A 21,228-nucleotide genomic window follows, 5' to 3' on the forward strand; every position below is an offset into this window, starting at 1 on the left:
ATGGTGAAAGTTTCAGTCAGTGCAAAAAGCCAAGAAAAGGAAATTAACACATACAGCACAGGAAGAAATAAAATCACTATTTGCAAATGACATGATTATGTTGAAAATCTCACAGAATCTATGAAACACACACATACATGATTTGGAGATAAAGAATGAATTTGGTGAAAAATACAAATATAAAACCTATTGTAAGGCCATATACTAGCAATTGGTTATGAGGATAGTGATATTTACAATACAGTAAAATTTATAGTTGTTTGAAAATTAAATACCTTTATTAAATTTAATAAATAGGTATAGTACTTTTGTGTTAGTCAGTTTTGCATCATTGTGACCAAAGTTCCTGACAAGAACATCTCAGAAAAGGGAACTGTATTTTGGCTCATGATTTAATTCGAGTCCTTTGCGGTGGACCCAAGGTGAGGCAGAACATCATGGCAGAAGGGTATGGCGGAACTGTTCTGCTCACTAATGGCAGACAGGAAGCAAAGGGAGGTGGGAGAGTAAAAGTGAGGAAAGACCTGCAGGGAAGATGAACCCTTCCGAGGCATTTCTCCAGTGAATTGCCTCTTCCACCACCCACCACTGTACAGTTACCGCCCCGTCGACTCAAACTAGGATGAACTAGGTTACAGCTCTTGTAATTAAATCATTATACTTCTGAATACTTCTGAATTAAAACAGGACCTTTCAGGGGACACCTCAAATCCAAACCATATCATTTTGCCCCTGGCCCCTCCAAATTTATGACTACCTCCCAATATAAATAAACTGCATTTAGCTCATGACTTCCATACACTCATAATCTTAACTGTTCCAGCACTGCCCAAAAGTCCAAGTTCAAAGTCTTTAAGAACTCAAGGCAAACTCTTGACTGTGATCCTCTGTAAAGGTCATATCTCCAATATACATTGGTGCAGGGTAATCATTCTCATTCCAAGGGACAAATAGGAGCATAGACTGAATGGTTGAAACCAAAACAGAGTCACAACCCAGTGAGGCAAACAGGTCCCATAAAATTGCATACAGCATCTAGGACACCTGGTGCTAAGTGGTTCTCTTTAACAGGTGGGGACAGCCCCACCCCTTTGAACTTGCCGATTGTAGTACCCATGACCGTTATTTTAGCCCCAGTCTCTCTCCACCCAGCAGCTTTTCTCACAAGAATGTCTTTATTCCTGGGGTCTTTTAATTTCCAGGGTCTACATTCCAGCTGCAGTTTCATTTGCATAGCTTCACACATCATCCTCCAAGGGCAGTCTGTAAGGATTCTGATCATGATACACTTTACCTGGCCTCCAAGGCCTTCCTTTGAAATCTCAGTGGAAGTTTTCATGATCCCCTATGTCCAGAATCCTGCAAGAACCATAACCATATGGATGATGCCAAGGTGCCACTAGCTCCATCAGTAGCTATCTCCATAGTGGCCTCTAAGCACCTGGCAAACTGAGCATAATAAAACAACTTCCTAAGTCCCCTGCATAAGCAAATTTCCCCCCTGATTTTTTTCTCAAAGTAGTTCTCTCTTTTACATCCTTTAGCCTTGCAATAAGCATGGTCTTGCAAATTCCTGAGATGCCCTTGAACCATTATTTGCATTGTCTTTTTGTACAAAGTCTCTTTAATGGCTGTAATCTCTTCAACAACACAAAAAAAGACCAAGACTTTCTTGGTCTGTTTGGTATGCACTTTTCTAGTTAAACTGAAAGTTTTTAGAATCTTCATGATCTGCTTTCTGCTCCTGATTCTCACAATAAACCTGGCTAAATGTTACCAGCAAAATCCAGGCCACAACCTGAATTTTGTGCTGACTTGAAATTTCCTCCACCAGATTAATTAGCCCATGACCTTTATATTCAGCCTCACACAAAGTCTCAGGACATGGCAAAACGTAGAAAAGAACTCTCAAAACTCAACAATAAAAACATCCACTTAGATAGCATAAGACAAGAATAAATATCTATCCTGAATAAGAGAGCTAAGAAATGTGAAAAGAAATGTGACATTGTTAGCTATTTGTAAATGCAAATTCAAATCACAATGAGTGTCATTGCATGCATGCATATCAGAATGTCTAACAAATAAATGACATCATGAAATTGTGTTAAAGATACAGAGAAACTGGATTGCTAATATGTAATATGTAATTATTTTAGAAAGCGGTTTAGCACATTCTCTCCAAAAACTGCACATGCAACTTCCAAATCTCCTACCAATTGCATTTGGGTGTTTATCACAGATAAATGTACGAAAGCGAGTACAGAAATATTTATACCAGCCAAACCAAGAGTAACACCAAACTGGAAATGATTCAGTTGTCTTTCAGTGAGTGAATGGTTAAGTAAATTGTGGTAATCTGTACCATAGAATACTACAAACAATAATAAAGAACAAATTGTCGATATATGCATAATCTAGATGAGTCCCCAGAGAATTATGCTAAGTGAAAAATGCAAATCCCAAAGGTTAGATACTATATGATTTCATAAATTTAACATTTTTGAAATGTCAAATTTTAGAAATTGAGACCAGATTGATGATCTGTTTGCAGTTAAAGGGAAGACAGCACAGGGGTGAAAGCGAGTAAATGTAGCCATATGAGGGGCATGAAAGCTCTTCGTGGTGATGTAGATGTTCTGCACCTGGATGTAACACTGAATTCTGGTTGTGACACTATCCTAGATTGTATAAACTAGTTTCCATTGGGAAACTGGGTAAAAGTGCTCACAATCTTTCTTATTATCTGTTAAAACTGCATATATATCTAAAAATTATCTCAAAATAAAAATGAAAAATTAATTATAAGAGCCAGGTTGAACATTCGAGGGGAAAAATAGAGGAATGAATGGGAGTGACAGATATATTTGTTCAAAGTACTTTCTAAAGTGACATAAATGAGGAATAATGATTCAAAATTATTAAATTCTCAAAGGACAGGATAATTTGTGGTTTGGATCACTTTATTCTCTACTACATAATGAATATGTGATTCTAATGACTTGTGTTTTTAATAAAGAAGTAAATATTTTATAGAAAAAGTAACTAAAATTACAATGGTAAATTCCCTATGTTCCCTGATAGTTAGAGTTAACTTTATTAACTTTGTTCATTATTATTTCAAAATGTACATGAAGACTTCCCTTCTAAGGTAAGCATGAGCACTATTAGGATAACTCTCCATTGAGAAATCTGTTCAAAAGAATTTCTTGCATTAATGTGAAATTATAGTAGACATATTTATTAAAGTTAAGTCAGAAGTAGATTTTTTTCTCATATACTTGTATTTATGTGTTTTATATATGTGCGTAGATAGGCTCTACATATAACTTCAAAATAACAGTAATAAAGTAAGAATATAAAATAAAATTGTTAAGTATTAATTTGAAGTTATGGGTCAGTTTCATTAATATGGGTTTCCTCATTTCTTATCTACAACTTTAGAAGTCACTTTTAAATATTTTGAAAATTAATTGTTGTATAAAATCTGTATTTCTGGATAAAAGTGTTTCTATGAGTTAGAAGCAAACTGTTCAAAATTTGATGTGAATGGAAGCGATATACAGAACATTAGAAAATATAATTTTATTGATTTAATTTTGGTTGCATCAGCTGCTTCTACATAATTCTTCATTCAATAGCTAACATTTAGTCACTACTTTTTGAAGTTTAGTTACTGTAAAAATTGTCATGTATGAAAAATTTAAAATCAGTTCAAGGATTTGCTTTTTAGAAAAATTGATAACTACTCATTTTAACAATTAGACTTAATTCTCAAGACAATTGTAGTAATTTTGGCAATTCTTAGGCAATTCTTGGGTCCTTGGGTATAGCATGACAGTAGAGTTTGAATACAGTCATAATAAACAACATTATTCATTAAATATTTATCATCATATTGGAACTCTAAGGTACCTTCAAAATTAGTTAATGAAATGTCCTTATTATGTTCTTGAGTTAAAGGCACACTCTAATCTCACAATTGATGCCTCAGAAGTAAAACTGAAACCCAGATATCTCAGCTCTGGTCCACGTAAGAATCTTTCCACTCTACATAATATAGTAATATATTAGAAAACATTTCTTATATTTCTATAACAAATTTAATTCTAATCTCTAAGGTTTTGCAGAGAAGTAGGCAAAAAAGTTAGGGGCCCTGTAATGCTACTATGTGTGCTTTAGTAAGTTCATGTAATACATGCATCACTTTAGGCTGAATAGATTGCTGGTTCACATTACTTGCAGAATTTTTTCAGGTCTACGTTTTTGCCACACTAATACTTTATTGCACTCATCACATCTTACTAATTCCCCAGTGGATATTGAGTTCCTCAAAGTAAAAGATTTTTATCTTATACAGGTTTGCATCCCTAGCACTTACATAGAATTTGGCTTTCAGCAGGTGCTCAGAACAGATGTATTGATAGAACTAACTAGACTAAGAAGAGGCACAGAGGGGGATAAAAATTGCTAATTATTGAAAAGTGCCTTGAAGTGTAGGATTCCTTTCATTTAATATGTTTGCTTATGGCCTGAAATATCTTTGCATCAGGGAGTGGCCATTCTGGCACCACATCTTTACTTAAATATTTTCATATAAAGATTAGGGGAAATTAAATAATCAATACTTCTCTAATGTTTACAAGGAAGGCAAAAGACAGGAGTAAAAAAGACATGAGCTGCAAATAGTCAGGATGAAGTGTAGAACTGTAATGGGTCTTCTGATGAAAAGTCTTTATGATTATATTATTTTTATTTTTGTCAGAATTATAATTATTATCTCATTATTGTTTTCCTCTATCACTACCAGGAAGAACAAGCATCAGTCTGTTTCCTTGATTTATTCAAAGAAAAGAAAATAAATTTTTTAGCCAGGGATATGACCATTGAAAGCTGTTTCTGTTCCATGTTGGTGGTAAGAAGGAAAATTGAGGAATAAATGAAAAGCTTATGCAGTATAATTGTTCCTTTTTATGTATCTATGAAGAACCATAAGATCTTACCTGAAGATGCTGATATCAATGCCTACAAATAAACCATGAATACCTGCACTAAAAGGATTTGAGTGCAATCCTAAAAGAAGGTAGTTTCACTGTTTGAAATATTGACTATTCTTTAGCTGCCTTACTTCTCAGCATTTCAGATAATTATGTTCTTATGCCTCAAAGGTTTGTGTCTATAGAATTTGATACCACTTTCAGTCACATAGATGCACTTACCACATCCTGTTTCTCTTCAAAGTTTTCATATATATCGTATCACATATTTCATAAACACCAAATGAAATATTTTGAATATAATTTGCATATTGCATTTGACATCTAGACAACACAATGTTGTAACTCGTAAATGAAAACAAAGGTTTCATAATCAATAGTATGAATTTTGAAGAATTAACCATTTCCAATGCTTTGTATTCATTCCTAAATCACAAAGATCTATTTCCTAGAGGATGAAAAAAATTCCTTTCCCATTTCTTATGATACAGATCTCTTGGCATTGAATATTGAATCCTGATAAATTCTTTTAGATTTTTTGAAGATCTACAAGTGTGTTAAATTCACCTTCATTTTCTCAAATATTTTCAAGAGCCTCCCCACCCGCCTTAGCACTTTAAACATACTGTTTCATTATCTCTGGAGCCCATTGTTTTAGAGATGTTAGTGATGACTTAAGTTTTTACTTAGCTGTATGCAATGTGAGGCTTTGTCTGATTGCTTTAAAAATATTTGCCTTATATTTCATTATCATCAGTTTGATTATTATATTCATAGGTATAATTGTCATTATCTTCCTTGGTTTTTGCTGAACTTCTTAGATTTATATATGTATGTACTTTATTGTATCTAAAAACTTTTCTATCATTATGTCTTTAAAAATTATGTTTCTCTTCCCTGTTCTTACTGGGTAAGGCCTTGATAGTATCACAGGTCTTGAGCATCTGCCAACTTTTTAAATATTATTTTTTTATTTCCATCTACCTTTCAGACTAATTCAATTCCTTTGTCCTATATTTGTTTCCTAACTCTTTCCTTGGTTGTTTCTATTCTTTTGCTAAACAACCAAGTGAATTACCTTTCACATAATGTATTCTTCTGTTCTAGAATTTTTATCTACTTCTTATGCTTTCCATTTCTCTACTGAGAAATATTGTTTGTTTATTACAAGCTTATTTTCTTTTATGTTTAAACTGCTCATTTTAATATTTCTTTAGATCAAAATGTGTTTTTTATCTTTCTTTGAGAATGGATCATGCTTGCCTATTTCTTCATATTATCAATTAATTCATATTAATTGATATTAATTTTGAATTAATTAATTCATATTAATTCATATTAATTTTGAACTGCATCATGGATTTGTTATGCATGACTATACTCTTCCAAAGTAGATTTGTGTTTGTTTCTTATGGCACTTAGTTGAGTCCAAACTATAATTCTATCTCTTGGGCATACACTCCTATCCCAGATCAGTTCTTTTAGCTATGGCTGAGTTGTTCAGAATCTATTTCATGAATGTGTAGTAGTATGGCAAGACAGAAATGGCAAGAGCTTAACACAGAACTGAGATGCTCCTTCTCTGTGTTCTCATTTCTAAGATTATTCCCTTGTTTTCCAATTATTGCAATTGTCTCAAACTAAAGCATTTAAGTTTATAAACTAGGAAGTCTCAAGTTTCTTCTTGGAGTTTAAGAAAAGCTGTTTGACACAAGAAGGGGCTTCTCCTTAGACTAAAGATTATAAAATAAACACACACACACACACATACATATACAGAAATACATGAGAATAAAATCATTTAGGGCATTCTCTACTTCAAGTATCTAGGCCCCTTTCCATTAGTTTTGGTTATTCTCCAATGCTCTTGATATGTTGTGAAGGGTTTATACCTGTCACATAAAAGAAGATTGATCAGATATGAGATTTCTTGGCCATTGCCTAAAGCAAAATCCTAAAGATAAATCATTTAATATCAAAATGAATACAATATAGACAGGAAAAAATAGGTTTAACATTTTCTGGTATATACGGACTGTGGAGATGGCCAGTTCTTGGTACAGAACCAACTGCGAGCAGATCTTGAAATTGTTCCCATCTATTCTGCACCCTATCACTGGTATCATGCACTTGTATTTTTATGTAAACTGTAAAATCTTGCAGACAACATTGTATTTTACACATTTTCAGCAATATAAATTTACTATATTTTTAGAAGAAAATCAACCTAACAGTTAAACAAAAAACATCCTAACAGAGTATAGAAAGATTTTCCATTCCATTCTTAATAATATCTCTTTGGATTTCTCTGCATTCAGTGGCACGGGTGTAAATTGATCCTGGAAAGCTTATTTTTCACAGTAAGATCACTTCCATTCAACAAATATTGTAGCCATGACATTTGAAAACTGATGGAAACCTTTTTAATTTTTAAATAATAGACAATTTATTTTTAAAAGTTTTTGAGAAAGCACATGTATTGTTGATTTTTTAAATGTTATTTAAAAAATCATATTTAAGATATGACATGAAATTATGGGATACATAGAAATGATGAAAAGATCACTTCAATGACACAAACAAACATATCCACCATTTGATAATTACCCATTTCTTTCTTCTTTTATAGCAAGAACTACTAAAATCCACTCACACAACAGGAAACCCCTATACAGCACAAATTTATTAATTGTATCTCTCATGTTGCACGTTAGACCTCTAGACTGGTTCATCCTATGTATCTTCTGCTTTGAATCCCTTCACCTGCATTTGAAGGTGTTTCTTTTTGCCCCCCCCCCCCCCCCCGGTAGTTTTAATAGGTCTTTCTCTGGGAATTTCGTGTGTGTTTATTAGTCCTGATCCATCATCTGTCCTGGACAGAGCTTACAAGGTAACCTCATTCATAGAAGGGGAAAATCTTTATAGTGCTGAGATAAAAGAGGGAGTGAAGCTTTCATTCGAGCTACTTGGAAAGGAGAAAGTGCAGACAGCTTAATCAATCATGCAATTTTGTTGTGTTCTGACTCAGAATAAGTTACAGTTTTTATATTCCTTTGAGAAGAGATTGCTGGACATTGGCTTAACAAAGGCAACAGAATTGTTTTCAGTATATTTTCTTTCTTTAAATTCTTGCTGAAGCTTTTTTGTCTATGAAGTGTTTTGACCTGAAGATTGCAGCTGTTATGTCAATCATTTATCCTTTGTTCTACAAATTGTACTGGAAGAGCTTCCCCCACTTCTTCCTTTTGAATTTACTTGGATGATTTCATTACCTATGGGTTTTCATAAACTCAAGTAAAAATACTATATCACAGAGAAAAATTAAAATTAAAATCAAGACAGTTTTATATTTCACTTATTTTCAAATTTGATTCAGTCTCAAATATTCTTTCAGCATAGAAATCTGTATGTTTTCTTCTTTAGTACTAAGTACTTTAGAAATATAGCTATCTTTTAGAATTTTGATGATTTTGATGACCATAAAGATGACATTTTTATCTTTCTTAAACTAATTTTCTAAAAATAAATAAAAATATAAAACAAAATTCAATTTATCTATCACATGCTTAATTTGAATATTTTTTTTCTTTTAAGAAGAAAGAAAAAATGTAAGTTTAGAATAAACATCATTTAAAATACATTCAAAAATCAGAGTCAATACTTTTCTAAAATTCTGCAAGTGATATCAGAGCAATTTCTCATTTATCTGGTCCATTTGCTAGGAATAAATCTTGTGGTTGTCTTGATGCTTACTCCTTCACATGCCCAACTAATCTACTTATAACCATTATTGACAAGTACATATTGACACACTTTTAAACATTTTATGGTTAACTCAATCCCACTATTATGACCATTCATTACAATGCTATTCTGTTCAACTTCTAATTTTTCATGGCAAGGCTGTCTCATGTTAATTCTCACTCTAGTGACCAAGTGGGTCTCTAAAATGTTTCTCAACTTCTTTTCTTTGAAGAGGTGAAAGTCATAAAAATTGTTTCTGAGCAAGACTTAATGGTACTGAATATTGTTGAGTATAATTACAGAAGAGATTTAGAGCCCCTTTGATAGAGCATGATTGCTTGACTATAAATGTAATATATTCACATTTTATAATATTTACACAATGTATTAATAGACAAAAAATCTTTATTTTAACACCAGGTTAAGTTAGTGCTTTGGAAATTTGCTTCTAATACAGCATATAGAAATTTGTATCAAATTCTTTTCACTTACATATAGTCTTAAGATTCCACTTATTACAGTTTGAAAGAGATGCCAATTAGCATAGAGTAACTGCAAATATTTAATATATATACTTTGATAAGTTTCATTACATAATAGATTGGGAAAGCCATAAACATGGTGAAGATAACGTTATATTAATCACCAACAAAAATTTTCTCAAGGTCCTTTGTTAAACCTCCTTGAGCCCCCAGCCCACATGCCACACCACATGCTCACCTCCAAATTGCCACTGATATGCCCTCTGTGGTTACAGATTTGTTTACATTTCTTATGATTTTTTTTCAAAAGCAATCATACAGTATGAACCCTTTGTCATGTGGCTATAAAATTTTTGACATTCTAATGTATATGTGGTATTATTTCTTAACAGCTTTTCTTTCTTTAAAACTAAAAATGCTAATCGTCTTATATTTATTTGTTACCCATTTATCTTCTTTGTAAAAGTTTATTGAAATCTTCTGCACATTTTTATTGCATCATCTTTTTCTTATTATGTCATATGGAGGATTTACTACATTCTGGATACACATTCATTATGAATACATGATTCGAAAAACTCTTCTCCCTTATTGCATCTTATCTTTTCATTTTCTTACCATGTCTTTTGACAGGCAGAATTTTAAAAATTTTGATGAAGTCAAATTAACCAATTTTTTGTTTTTCTTTTGAAAGCAGTGTGATATCTAAAACAATCTTTGCCGAATCCAAAATCACAAAGATTTTGTCTTATATTTTCTGCTATAAGTTTATAGTTCTAGGGCTTACACAGAAATCTATGATTTTAGATTAATTTCTCTGTGTGTTGTGAGCTACAGCTTGAGATTCATTTATTTTTGCTTTGGTATCAATATCCAGTTAGTCCATCATTTGTTAAAATGACCAGCCTTTATCTATTGCATTTCTTTTATACTTGTGTTGAAAAACAATTGGTCAAGTTTACATGGGTCTATTTCCGAACTCTTTATTCTGTTGTATTGATTTATATGCCTATCTGGACACCAACACCATAATGTCTTGATTATTGTAGCTTTATCTGAAACCTAAAATCAGAAATTATAAATCCTGCAAATATTTTTCTTTTTCAAAGTTATTTGACCATTTTAGTTACTTTGTCTTTCTACATGTATTTTGGAGTCAACTTGCAATTTCAACCAAAAGTCTGCTGGGATTTTCATTGACACTGCACTGAGCCTATATATCAATAGTATTAAAATTGACATTGGTAAGTTACCTGATGTGTAAACACTGTATGTATCTCCACTCATTGAAGTTTCATGTAATTATTCTCGGAAGTGATTTGACATTTTCAAAGTACAGGTCTTACACATCTTTTATCAAATGTATTGCTAAATATTCCATATTTTCTAGATTTTTTAAGTGATAATGAGATAATGCATTTTTAATTTTAATTTCTACGTGCTGCAAGTACAAAATGTTACAATTGATATTTTATATTGACCATGTGTTCTCCACACTGCTAAATTCAATTATCAAGTAACTTTTTCATACGCCCTCTAAGACTTGCTACACAAATAATTACATCTTATTTGAACAAGAGAGTTTTGTATCTTCTTTTCCTCTCTTGATTACCTTTGCTTCTTTTTCTTTCCTTACTTAACAGACTGGAAACTACAGAACAATTTTTAAATGAACTGATGAGAACAGACGCCTTTGGATTGTTTTTCAAGGAAGTATACAGCTTAGTGTTAGCTTCAGGATTTTCATTGATTCTCTTTATGAGGTTGAGAAAATTCCTTATTCTTGGTTTCTTTCGGTTTTGATGAAGATTAGATTTGGATTCCTCAAGTCTTCTACACTATAGAGTCAATCACACAATTTTCATTATTTAGCTGTCAAATGTGATTAATTATACCAACAAATTTTCAAATGTTAAATACACATTCATAGGACGAATACTAAATGGAAATGAGTCATGATTGGTTTACACATGATTGGTGATACATTTTATTTCTCTAAATTTTAAGAATATTTGCATCCATGTTCAAGAGAAAAATATGCCTGTAGATTTTTTACAATGCCTTCAGCTGCTTTTAGAATTGGGTGATGCTTTTCTTGTGGAGTGACTTGAAAACAGTTCCCTCCTTTTTATTACCTACAATAGTCTATAGAGAAAACATTCATTACATGTATCATAAAGTTATCCAAGTCAGAAGTTTTGCTATGGTAAAATTTTTAGCTGGAAACTTATTATAAATACATATAAGAATTTTCATATTACCTTTTCCTTTTTGAGTGATTTTCCATAATTTTACATTTCAAAGAATTTGTTTTCTTCCACATCGTCAAATTTATTGGTATTTGTTGTCTCATATTAGCATATTATCCTTTTAATATCTATAGAGAACCTAGGTATGACACTTCTCTCATTCCAGATATTGCTACTTTGGATTTAATTTGACTTTTTCTTCATCAGTCTGGTTAGAATTTTTTTTCCAATTTTAATGTACTTCACCCCTCCCACCAAAACAAAACAGGTTCTTTTTTATTGGTTTTAGTGGAGTTTTTTCTTATGTTATGTTTCAGGGATTTCTATTTTAACTTTATAACTTTGGCTTTTTGTTTTGTTTTGTTTTCTGTTTGCCTTGAACTTAATTTTCTCTCCCTTTCTAGTTCCTTAGAATGGATGCAGAACCCATTCATTCGAGAACTTTCTTCTATTTTGTTGTCTTTTTGCTTGCTATACTCCCTTTAAGCACTAAACTGCATTTGACAAATAGTTTCTGTTGTATTTATTTAAATTAATTTAAAAAACTAATTTCTTTTGATTTATTTCATAACTCATAGCTAATTTAAATAGTTGTGTAATTTTTCTTTTGTTCTTGACTCCTAGCTTAATTCCATTTTTATATGAGAATATACATTGCATAATTACAATTTGAGGTTTTTTTTCTTAATTGAAAGGAGTTCATTGAACTCCTTTGCCTTTTCTCCTCTTCCACTCCCATTATCCTTATGTTGGGCTGCATGGAGTCACCCCACAGCTCACTATCTACACACTGTTTTATTTTTGGTAGTTTTTATTTCTGTGATTTCATTAATATTTTTATGAACTATCTAACATACTGTTAAATGTATTGATTGAATTTTTCATCTCAGACAGTATAGATTTTATTTCTAGAATTTTGATTTGAGTTTCTTTTATATCTTCTGTTTTGCTCCTTACCATGCCCAATATTTCAGTTAGTTTCTTCAACATAATAAATATAGTTATACTAATTATTTTAATTATTTTAATAATGAGTTATACTGATTATTTTCTCACTTATGTAATTCCTGAGTTAATTTTCTCCATGCAATGGATTGTGTTTTCTGTTTATTTGTATTTGCAATGATTTGTATAGTGAATTTTACTTGAGTGTATATACTCATAAATATGTATTTCCCATAAATATTCTTTACTTTGTTCTAGAATGAACTTGAGTTACTTAGAAACAGTCTTTTTTTTATTTTTTGACGCTCTTTTTAATATAAAAGATTTGTTGGGTTGGATCAGAGCAGTCGTAAGTTCAGGGCCAATTAAGTTCCACTACCATGGTGTTATCTTTCTGAGTAATATCTGAAGTTTTGTGAATTATGAGTCTTTTCTACTCTGGATAGTCCTGTAAGTTTCCAAGGATCCTTTCCAGTCCTTTTCTGTGATTTTTTTTCACCAGAGTTGGGTATCTTCTACACACACTTGTGCTCATCAGCTGAGGTCTCTGAGGATATATGGGCCTCTATCTCTGAAGCTCTATTCATTTATTTTGGTACTAAGGATTGAATCCAGGGATGCTTAATCACTGAGCTACATCTCCAGTCCATTTTTATTTATTCTGAAACAGGGTCTCACTAAATTGCTCAGGGTCTTGCTAAGTTGTGGAGGCTGGCTTTGAACTTGCAATCCTCCCACCTTAGCCTCCTGAGCTGCTGGATTTCAGGCATGTACTACCACACCTCATGCTCCCTCTTCTCATATACACTGCTCATACAACCATGGCAGTTTAGTCTCCTTGGACCCATTTTTCTTCTCAGCTCTGGATGATTACAAGGCTTTGCTTAGATTCTCTCTTCTTGTCCTTGGTTTGGACATTTTCTCCACACAGTGGGCTAGGAAAATTATATGTTCCATTTTCTCTCTTTCAGAATCACTGGCATTATCATCTGAAATCTATCCAATGCTTAAAAATGTTCATTGTGCAGATCTTGTCAGATTTTAAGTTGTATCTGCAATAGGATAAATCCAGTCCTTATTATTCTACTTTGGCCAGAAGTGCAAAGGTTTTACTAAATCATTTAAATGATTACTTTGAATGGTGTAGTGCACTTAATATAAATAAAACTTGATTTAGATGAGCTATGATTTATTTAATTATTCCTCACTTTTTTACTTTGAATTTGGTAAGGATTCTATTTGTATACATAATGTTACAATTAATATTTGTACATAATTAATATTTTATCAGACTATTACAGAAAATTATTAGCAATAAATATTACTGATCAAATATATTAGCATTTTGATATCTTGACTTTTTACTTCTATTTTAAATGTTTCAAAATACTGACTTTTTAAATTAACTTCACCACAGTTAAGAAAGGAATAAAATTCCAAAATTGATAAGGAAGTAGAAATTAATACTATGAAACTTCTAAGACAAAAATAGATGTCATTTTATATTTGAAAATGCCTGGATATAGGCCTATTTGGTATACTTTCAAATTAATAATAAAAATTATGAAATTATTCCATTGATATTTTGGGTTTTGTTTTTGTTTTTGTTGTTGTTGTTGTTTATGCAGTGCTGGGGATTGAACCCAGGGCCTGTGCTTGTGAGGCAAGCACTCTACCAACTGAGCTATCTCCCCAGCCCAATATTTTGCTTTTTTTAATACCATAATTTTCACTTACCCATTAACATGGAAAATATGAAGTTCAGAAACACAGATATTTTGAGATGTTTTGATTTTGAAGAATGCAAATATAATACGTTTTCTGAAGCTTGATTTGAGTATTAAATTTCTAGATTATCCCAAATGAAAAAGAAGAAACTACAATTTTTATTTCAAGAACTATCTCAGGCATTAATTTTTATGTGTATGTGAGCAGAAACAATAGAAAACAAGAAACTTAGAAAAATGGTATTTGAGATAACAATAACTTTGAAAATATCATTAATTGAATTTATGAAGGCTTTATATTTGATAACACAATTTAAAGCTAATCATATCATGTGAAAAAGTAAATCTCTATTTCTTTAAACTACTGAAATGGCACTTTTCTGTTTCTTACAGAAAATGACTCAATTAAATCGACTTCTGATTAGTAAGCATTTGAAGAAACAACTAATAGTGTCTGTTTTCATGTTATCCTAAACTGCTTTTAGTAATGTGAAATTACACTGCGTTGATTATTATCAGCATGAACTATGTGAAACAGAAAATAAAGTTTATGTTTCAAATATTTTCTGTGAAAAATTGAGGCAGCCTAATGTCATTAATTAAGGTAGAAAATGAAGGTGAACATTGGAAATAATGCTTAAATAGCAATACAGATAGAAGTATATACTAATTTCTTCCTTCTTATAAGAAGCACAAATTTCATAAGTTATTTTTCTACAAATAGGTAGTCAAATGACATTTGAAAACTGTAGAAAGTTGTATACTTTTATGTTCTAAAGCTGCAAAAAGTGGAGGATTAATCACTGAAATTCTTTTTAAAAAATACTTATCCAGCTCAGAGAAACACTTTGTTGGTTCAGGGAAAATATCAATTAATTAATTAATCATTTAATTCATTCAACTCCTTGTTCATTCAATCAGATAACAAAACCTATTTTCACAGCCTGCCCTTTGTTTCCTGGTAGTCACATCTTTGCACTGACTGAAGAAGTCACAATGCACCACTCTGTGACTAAGACTCAGCCTCAGACTGGCTAAGGAAGCAGGTCTCTGAGGAAGCTTCAATTACCCTTTGGACACCACAATAGGAGAGCGGCAGGGGATGGATGTACATGGCAGTCTTGTGTTTTCCAGCTTGAACTGTTTACCTGCCTTCTCTCAAGAAACTATCAGGGTTAATCTTGTCATTCCTCACTTTCTGATTCTCCCTAGTCATATGGAGAGGCCCAGGACACCTCTATCATCTATCATCAAGTGGACTCACATTCCCACACTACACTGAATGTCCATTAATCTCTTCTAATCTCTTAACTCCCAAACCCTTAAACCCTGCCCTTTGCAGAGCACCCCCTGTCAACAGGAAAGCACTTATGTTTAAACTCTGCTCCAAATGTTCCCTTTCTCCTCTTCCTTTCACTGAAAGCTGGTTATTCCAGCATCACTTCTCCAACTGCTTTTTCAAGATTCTTTTTGTATTCTATAACTTTCCTTTCTTTCTGTCATACATTTTCTCAATTAGTACTGTTCATTCTCATCCACATTTCACCAAAACACAGAAAATACAACTTGACCTCCACATCTCACTCCGCTTCTCACCCTAGTTACAATCCTCTTTCTTTTGCCCTCCACAGAAAAACTTACTGAGAAAGTCTTTTTAGACAATATTGTCATTTTCTTACCTACATTCTTTCTTCTACTATCTTAATACATACCACTCCATGCACAGCACTCCATTTAGTCTATCATCTGGAAGGTTTTCAATGACAGGTTAAAACTCACATGATCTTTAAAATCTAAGTGATTTGTCAATCTTCTTGAAATACTTTCTTCCTTTAAATTACTGGTGTTCCTCTCACTGTACTTCTGAGTCTCTTTCTGTGTTCAATCTCTGAATGTTGTCATGTTCCAAGGCTTGACCTGGAACCCCTGATTTAAAATTCAGTCACCATCTCCATGTGATCTCATCTAATCCTGCAATTTCAAGTATTATCAGTATGTGAGCAATCTCTCCAAAACATGAAATTAGTTTTCCACACGACTGTGATATTTACACTTGGAATTCTAATACACAAGATGATCTTGTTAAAACATAATTCTGGTTTTTGCCCCCAAACATACTCTTAAGTGTTTTTTTGTTTTGTTTTGTTTTTTGCTATTTCTCTCTTTCAAGTTTAGTAATCCTTTATTGAGTTCCTCAGGTCAGAATTGTGGATCTTATCCTTGATTCATATTTTCCTTCAACCTTATAACTAATAGCACAGCAATTATTTCACTCCATTTTCAAAAAATATATCCTGTATCCATTCACTTTACAACACTTCAACTACTGCCAGCATGGCCACAGTATGGGATTATATGGTTTTTCAATAAAAAATGGGGTGTACATATCAAGTATATAGTAGTTTAGCTCTACTTGTTATTCTAGTGTTGGGCTTGAGGTTTTGGTAAAAGGGATACATTTTATATAGAAATACTAATTCTGCATGGTTGACTTTGCACTAAAAGAGTTACCAACTTTAATTTGCAGAAAGGAGACATGCTGGTCAACTCCTAGTATCATTCTACTAGCCAGGCACAGTGGTACATGTCTATAATTCCAGCAGTATGGAAAGCCGAGACAGGAGGATTGCAAGTTTGAGGCCAACCTCAGCAACATAGTGAGGCCCTAAGCAACATAGCATGACCCAGACTCAAAATAAAAAGTAAAAATGGCCTGCAGATATAACTCAATGGCACTGTGCCCCTGGGTTCAATCCTTAGTACCAAAAAAAAATAATAATAATGATAATAAATAATATATCACTCTATTAAAAGTCACCATCACGTCTTCCTCAGATAACTTTAGTGGCTTTCCGATTGTCTTCTTTCTCTCTATTCTTCCCCAATACAAGTTATCCAATAAAATAATACAATACATAAAAGTCAAAATAATATTATATACCAGACATTTTCCCTAGCTTAAACTCTTTCCTTGATTTACAAAGACCTGCACAACCTATGTCCTATTTTTTTACTCAAGTATATCTGCCATCATTGTAAAGATACTTAGGGCTAGGAATTGTAGCTCAGGGGCAGCACAATTGCCTAGCATGCACAAGGCTCTAGGAACAATTTGCAGCACCTCAAAAAATAAAAATAAAAAAATGTAAAGATACTCAGGGTATCATTTTTCATAAGAAACTTTGTTTTTGCAGTACTTTTATTCTGCAACATGCTTCCATCTGATTCTCTGATGATTCTCTGATGATTCTCTTCTGATTTAGAGCTTAGCCTTACTCTTAGGTCATTCTCTAAGGATCAATATTAAAAAAAAAGAAAAAAGAAAAAAAAAGAAAAAACCCTCCCATTTGCCTTTATTCTAATATTTTACATCTCTTTATTATTAATTCATTCTTCAAAATACCATTATATTCACTTATCATTTATATAAATGTAAGTTCCTCATCTGTCACATTCACTGCCATTTCTCAGCATCTTGAATTTTGCATGTCCCATGGTAGCCATCTAATAAGTACTTGTTTAATGACCAGTTGGATATTTTGAGTGCATGCCTTTAAGTAGGGAGTCACTGTAGAATATCACTGTTTTATGGGGGGGGGGGGCAAAAACAAAGCTTTTCCTTCAACACATAGCTAAAAAGTAATTTCAATAAAGTCTTCTTGTGCATCCATCTCCTTCTGAAAATCTAACTCAATAAGCACACAAGAATCAGAAACTTCTTAAGAAGGAAAAATAGATTTTTAATGAAAGAGAGATTTTTCAAGATAGTGGAATAGAGAAGGTTGCTTTCCTAGCTACTCTATGGCGTGAAACAAAGCAGACAAGCAGTTTCTCAGCAAGTGATGCCATAAGTCCAAGGGTAGAAACTCTACTGCCTCAGATTCATACTGTTAAATGGGTAGATACAGAACAACATGAAAAAGAAACAGAACAAATTACCCCAAGCAAAGATACTCCAATAACAGAATCCTTCAACACCACCTTGGAACAAATGTCAGAGAAGGAGTTTAGAATGTATGTAGTCAAAATTATATGCAAAGTAAAGGATGGTATGAGGAGTGAAATTAAAGAGAAAATACAGGAAGTAAAAGATCACTTTAATAAAGAGATATTCTGAAAAAAAAAAAAAACAAGCAGAAATCATTGAAATGAAGAAATCAACAAACCAAATTAAAAATTCAGTTGAAAGCATTGCCAGCAGACTAGGTCACTTGGAAGACAGTTTCAGGCAATGAAGACAAAATAAAAAATCTTGAAAGTAAAGTTGCCTATGGAGAAAAGATGAAGAGACCATGAACAGAACTTCAAAGAAATGTGGAATAACTTGAAAAGATCAAGTTTAAAATTTATTAGAATACATGAAGTCTTGGGAGATACAAACCAAAGGAATGCCCCATCTTTTCAGTGAAATAATATCAGAAAATTTCCCAAACCTAAAGAATGAAGTGGGAAATCAATTACAGGAGGCTTACAAGACTCCAAATATTAAAAAATCAGAACAGACTCACACCAAGGCACATTATTATGAAAATGCCTAACATGCAGAGTAAGAATAGAATTTTAAAGGCTGCCAGAGAAAAATGGCAGGTAATTTTTAGAAGGAAATCGGAGCAGATCTCAGCTGATCTCTCAACCCAGATCCTCAGTGCTAGGAGGTCTTAGAATAATATATACCAAGTTCTGAAAGAAAATGGGTGCCAGCCAAGAATATTACACCCAGCAAAATTAAGCTTCAGAATTGATGATGAACTAAAAAACTTCCATGATAAACAAAAGTTAAAAAAATTCTCAACTTGAAATACTTCACTGCAAAACATACTCAATAAGGTATTTCAGGAAGAAGAATAAATAATAAAAGTAAAAACCAGCAAAGGGAGGAAATACATTAAAAGAAAAGTGAATCAATGAAAAAACTAATTCAAATAAAAACTATAAACAAATCAAAATGACAGGGAATAAAAATCATACCTCAATAATAACATTGAATGTAAATGGCCTATACCTAGCAATTAAAAGACAAAGACTGACAGATTGGATTAAAAAGAAGACTTAATAATATGCTGTCTCTAAGAGACTCACCATAGGCAATGATATCCACAGATTGAAGGTAAAAGAATGGGAAAAAACATATCATTCAAATGGATCTTGTTAACTAACAACCTGGGGTTTCTATCCTCAGATAAAGTGGACTTCAAGTCAAAGTTAGTCAGAAGGGACAAAGAAGGACATTTCATACTGCTTAAGGGATATATCAGCAAGACATAACAATCATAAATACGTATATCCCAAACAATGGAGCATCTACATACATAAAAAAAAACCTTCTGAATTTCAAGAAGCAAATAGATTATAACACAATAATACTGGGTGACTTTAACACATCTCTCTCACCACTGGATAGAGCCTCCAAACAAAAACTAAGTAAAGAATCTATAGAACTAAAAAATACAATTAATAATTTAGATTTAAAATACATATATAGAATATTTCATCCATCAATGATTGAATACACTTTCTTCCCTGCAGTACATGGATCCTTCTGTAAAACTGATCATATCTTAGGCCAAAAAGCAACTCTGAGCAAATACAAAAAGTAAAGATAATACCTTGCATTCTATCAGATCATAATGGAATAAAATTAGAAATCAACAATGAAATAAAAAATAGAAGAAATTCTAACACGTGGACACTAAATTTTTAATGGAATAAAATTATCAATTATAGTTGATTATATATGATTATGACCATGTTGGGAGATATTAATTTGAGACTCACATAACTTAATAAACCTTTTATGTAGAGATGATAAAGGATAAAATTTTAAGGAAAGGAGAAGAGCATAGAAAAATAAACCTATGGCATTAGAAAGATATTCTATCTCAAATATCATTTTTCTTCCACAATTATAAACTGCAAATATACTGAACATATATACTCCTTTAATATCACGAGAATTAATATAGGTAAATCCATAAAATTAGGCAAGTTTTATAATAGTCTGAATGTTATATATAGTGGTAATATCTATTATTTTCTCTTTCATTATCTGGGGTACCTGCTCTCCTGCCTATCATCGGAATCACAGCTCAATGAGAGCTGAAAACTTACAAGTCCCACCCTTTGGCCATCACTAATTTATTTATTTATTTATTTATTTACTTACTTACTTATTCAAAGAGAGAAGCAAAACCTAACAAAACACAATTGTCTTCCTTTCATATTTATGTTGAGAATTTCTTGGTGGAAAGTCAAACTTCAGGAAATAGTGACTATTAACTAATTGTCAAAAGAATTGGATGTATTCTTACACTGTTAATTTATCCCTTAAGTAGGCAATTTCAATAAAGAGTATTTTCCTTTAAAATCATTGTCTATAGTCTATTGGAGTGATTATAACTGGTTCTTTCAACCCCAAACCACTTTATTCTAAAAGTTATGACTTAGTGATTAGTATTTATGCAAATCTTATTAGGTATTTGTATCATTCTTGACTTTATTCCACTGTTTGTTCAACTTTTTAGAAAACATAAGAAAGCTATGAACTAGGACTCTTTTATTATTACTAATTTAAAAACTGCCTGCTCTCATAAATTTCTTAATTTCTTTACACCTTTCTATTTCTACCAGTAAAATATTCTAATATGTGTAGACATGTATGCAGATTTTTCCAAATATAATTTCCAATAATTTTCCACACATTTTTTATTTAAAAAATAGTTGATCTTTGTTAATATTAAACATAAATACTACCACTCAACATTTAAGCAATAAGGTATTGTTATTTAATAGACATTCTGTTACTAAAGAGAAGTGGTTTCTAAAAGAAATCTCAGGAAAATTGTTTACCTTTGTTATCTATTAGAAAGGGACAGCAGCAAATCTACTCAGGAATGATGTTGAAGTCATTCCTTATTTTGGACTATGTAAAAAATGCAAAAGTAATACATGTTTCTCTCCCTTCCTTCCTTCCTTCCTTCCTTCCTTCCTTCCTTCCTTCCTTCCTTCCTTCCTTCCTTCCTTCCTTCCTTCCTTCCTTCCTTTTCTTCCTTCCTTTTTCTTTCTTTCTTCCTTCCTTTCTTTCTCT

The sequence above is a fragment of the Sciurus vulgaris genome, assembly GCF_902686455.1.
Source record: "Sciurus vulgaris genome assembly, chromosome: 10".
Classification (NCBI taxonomy): domain Eukaryota; kingdom Metazoa; phylum Chordata; class Mammalia; order Rodentia; family Sciuridae; genus Sciurus; species Sciurus vulgaris.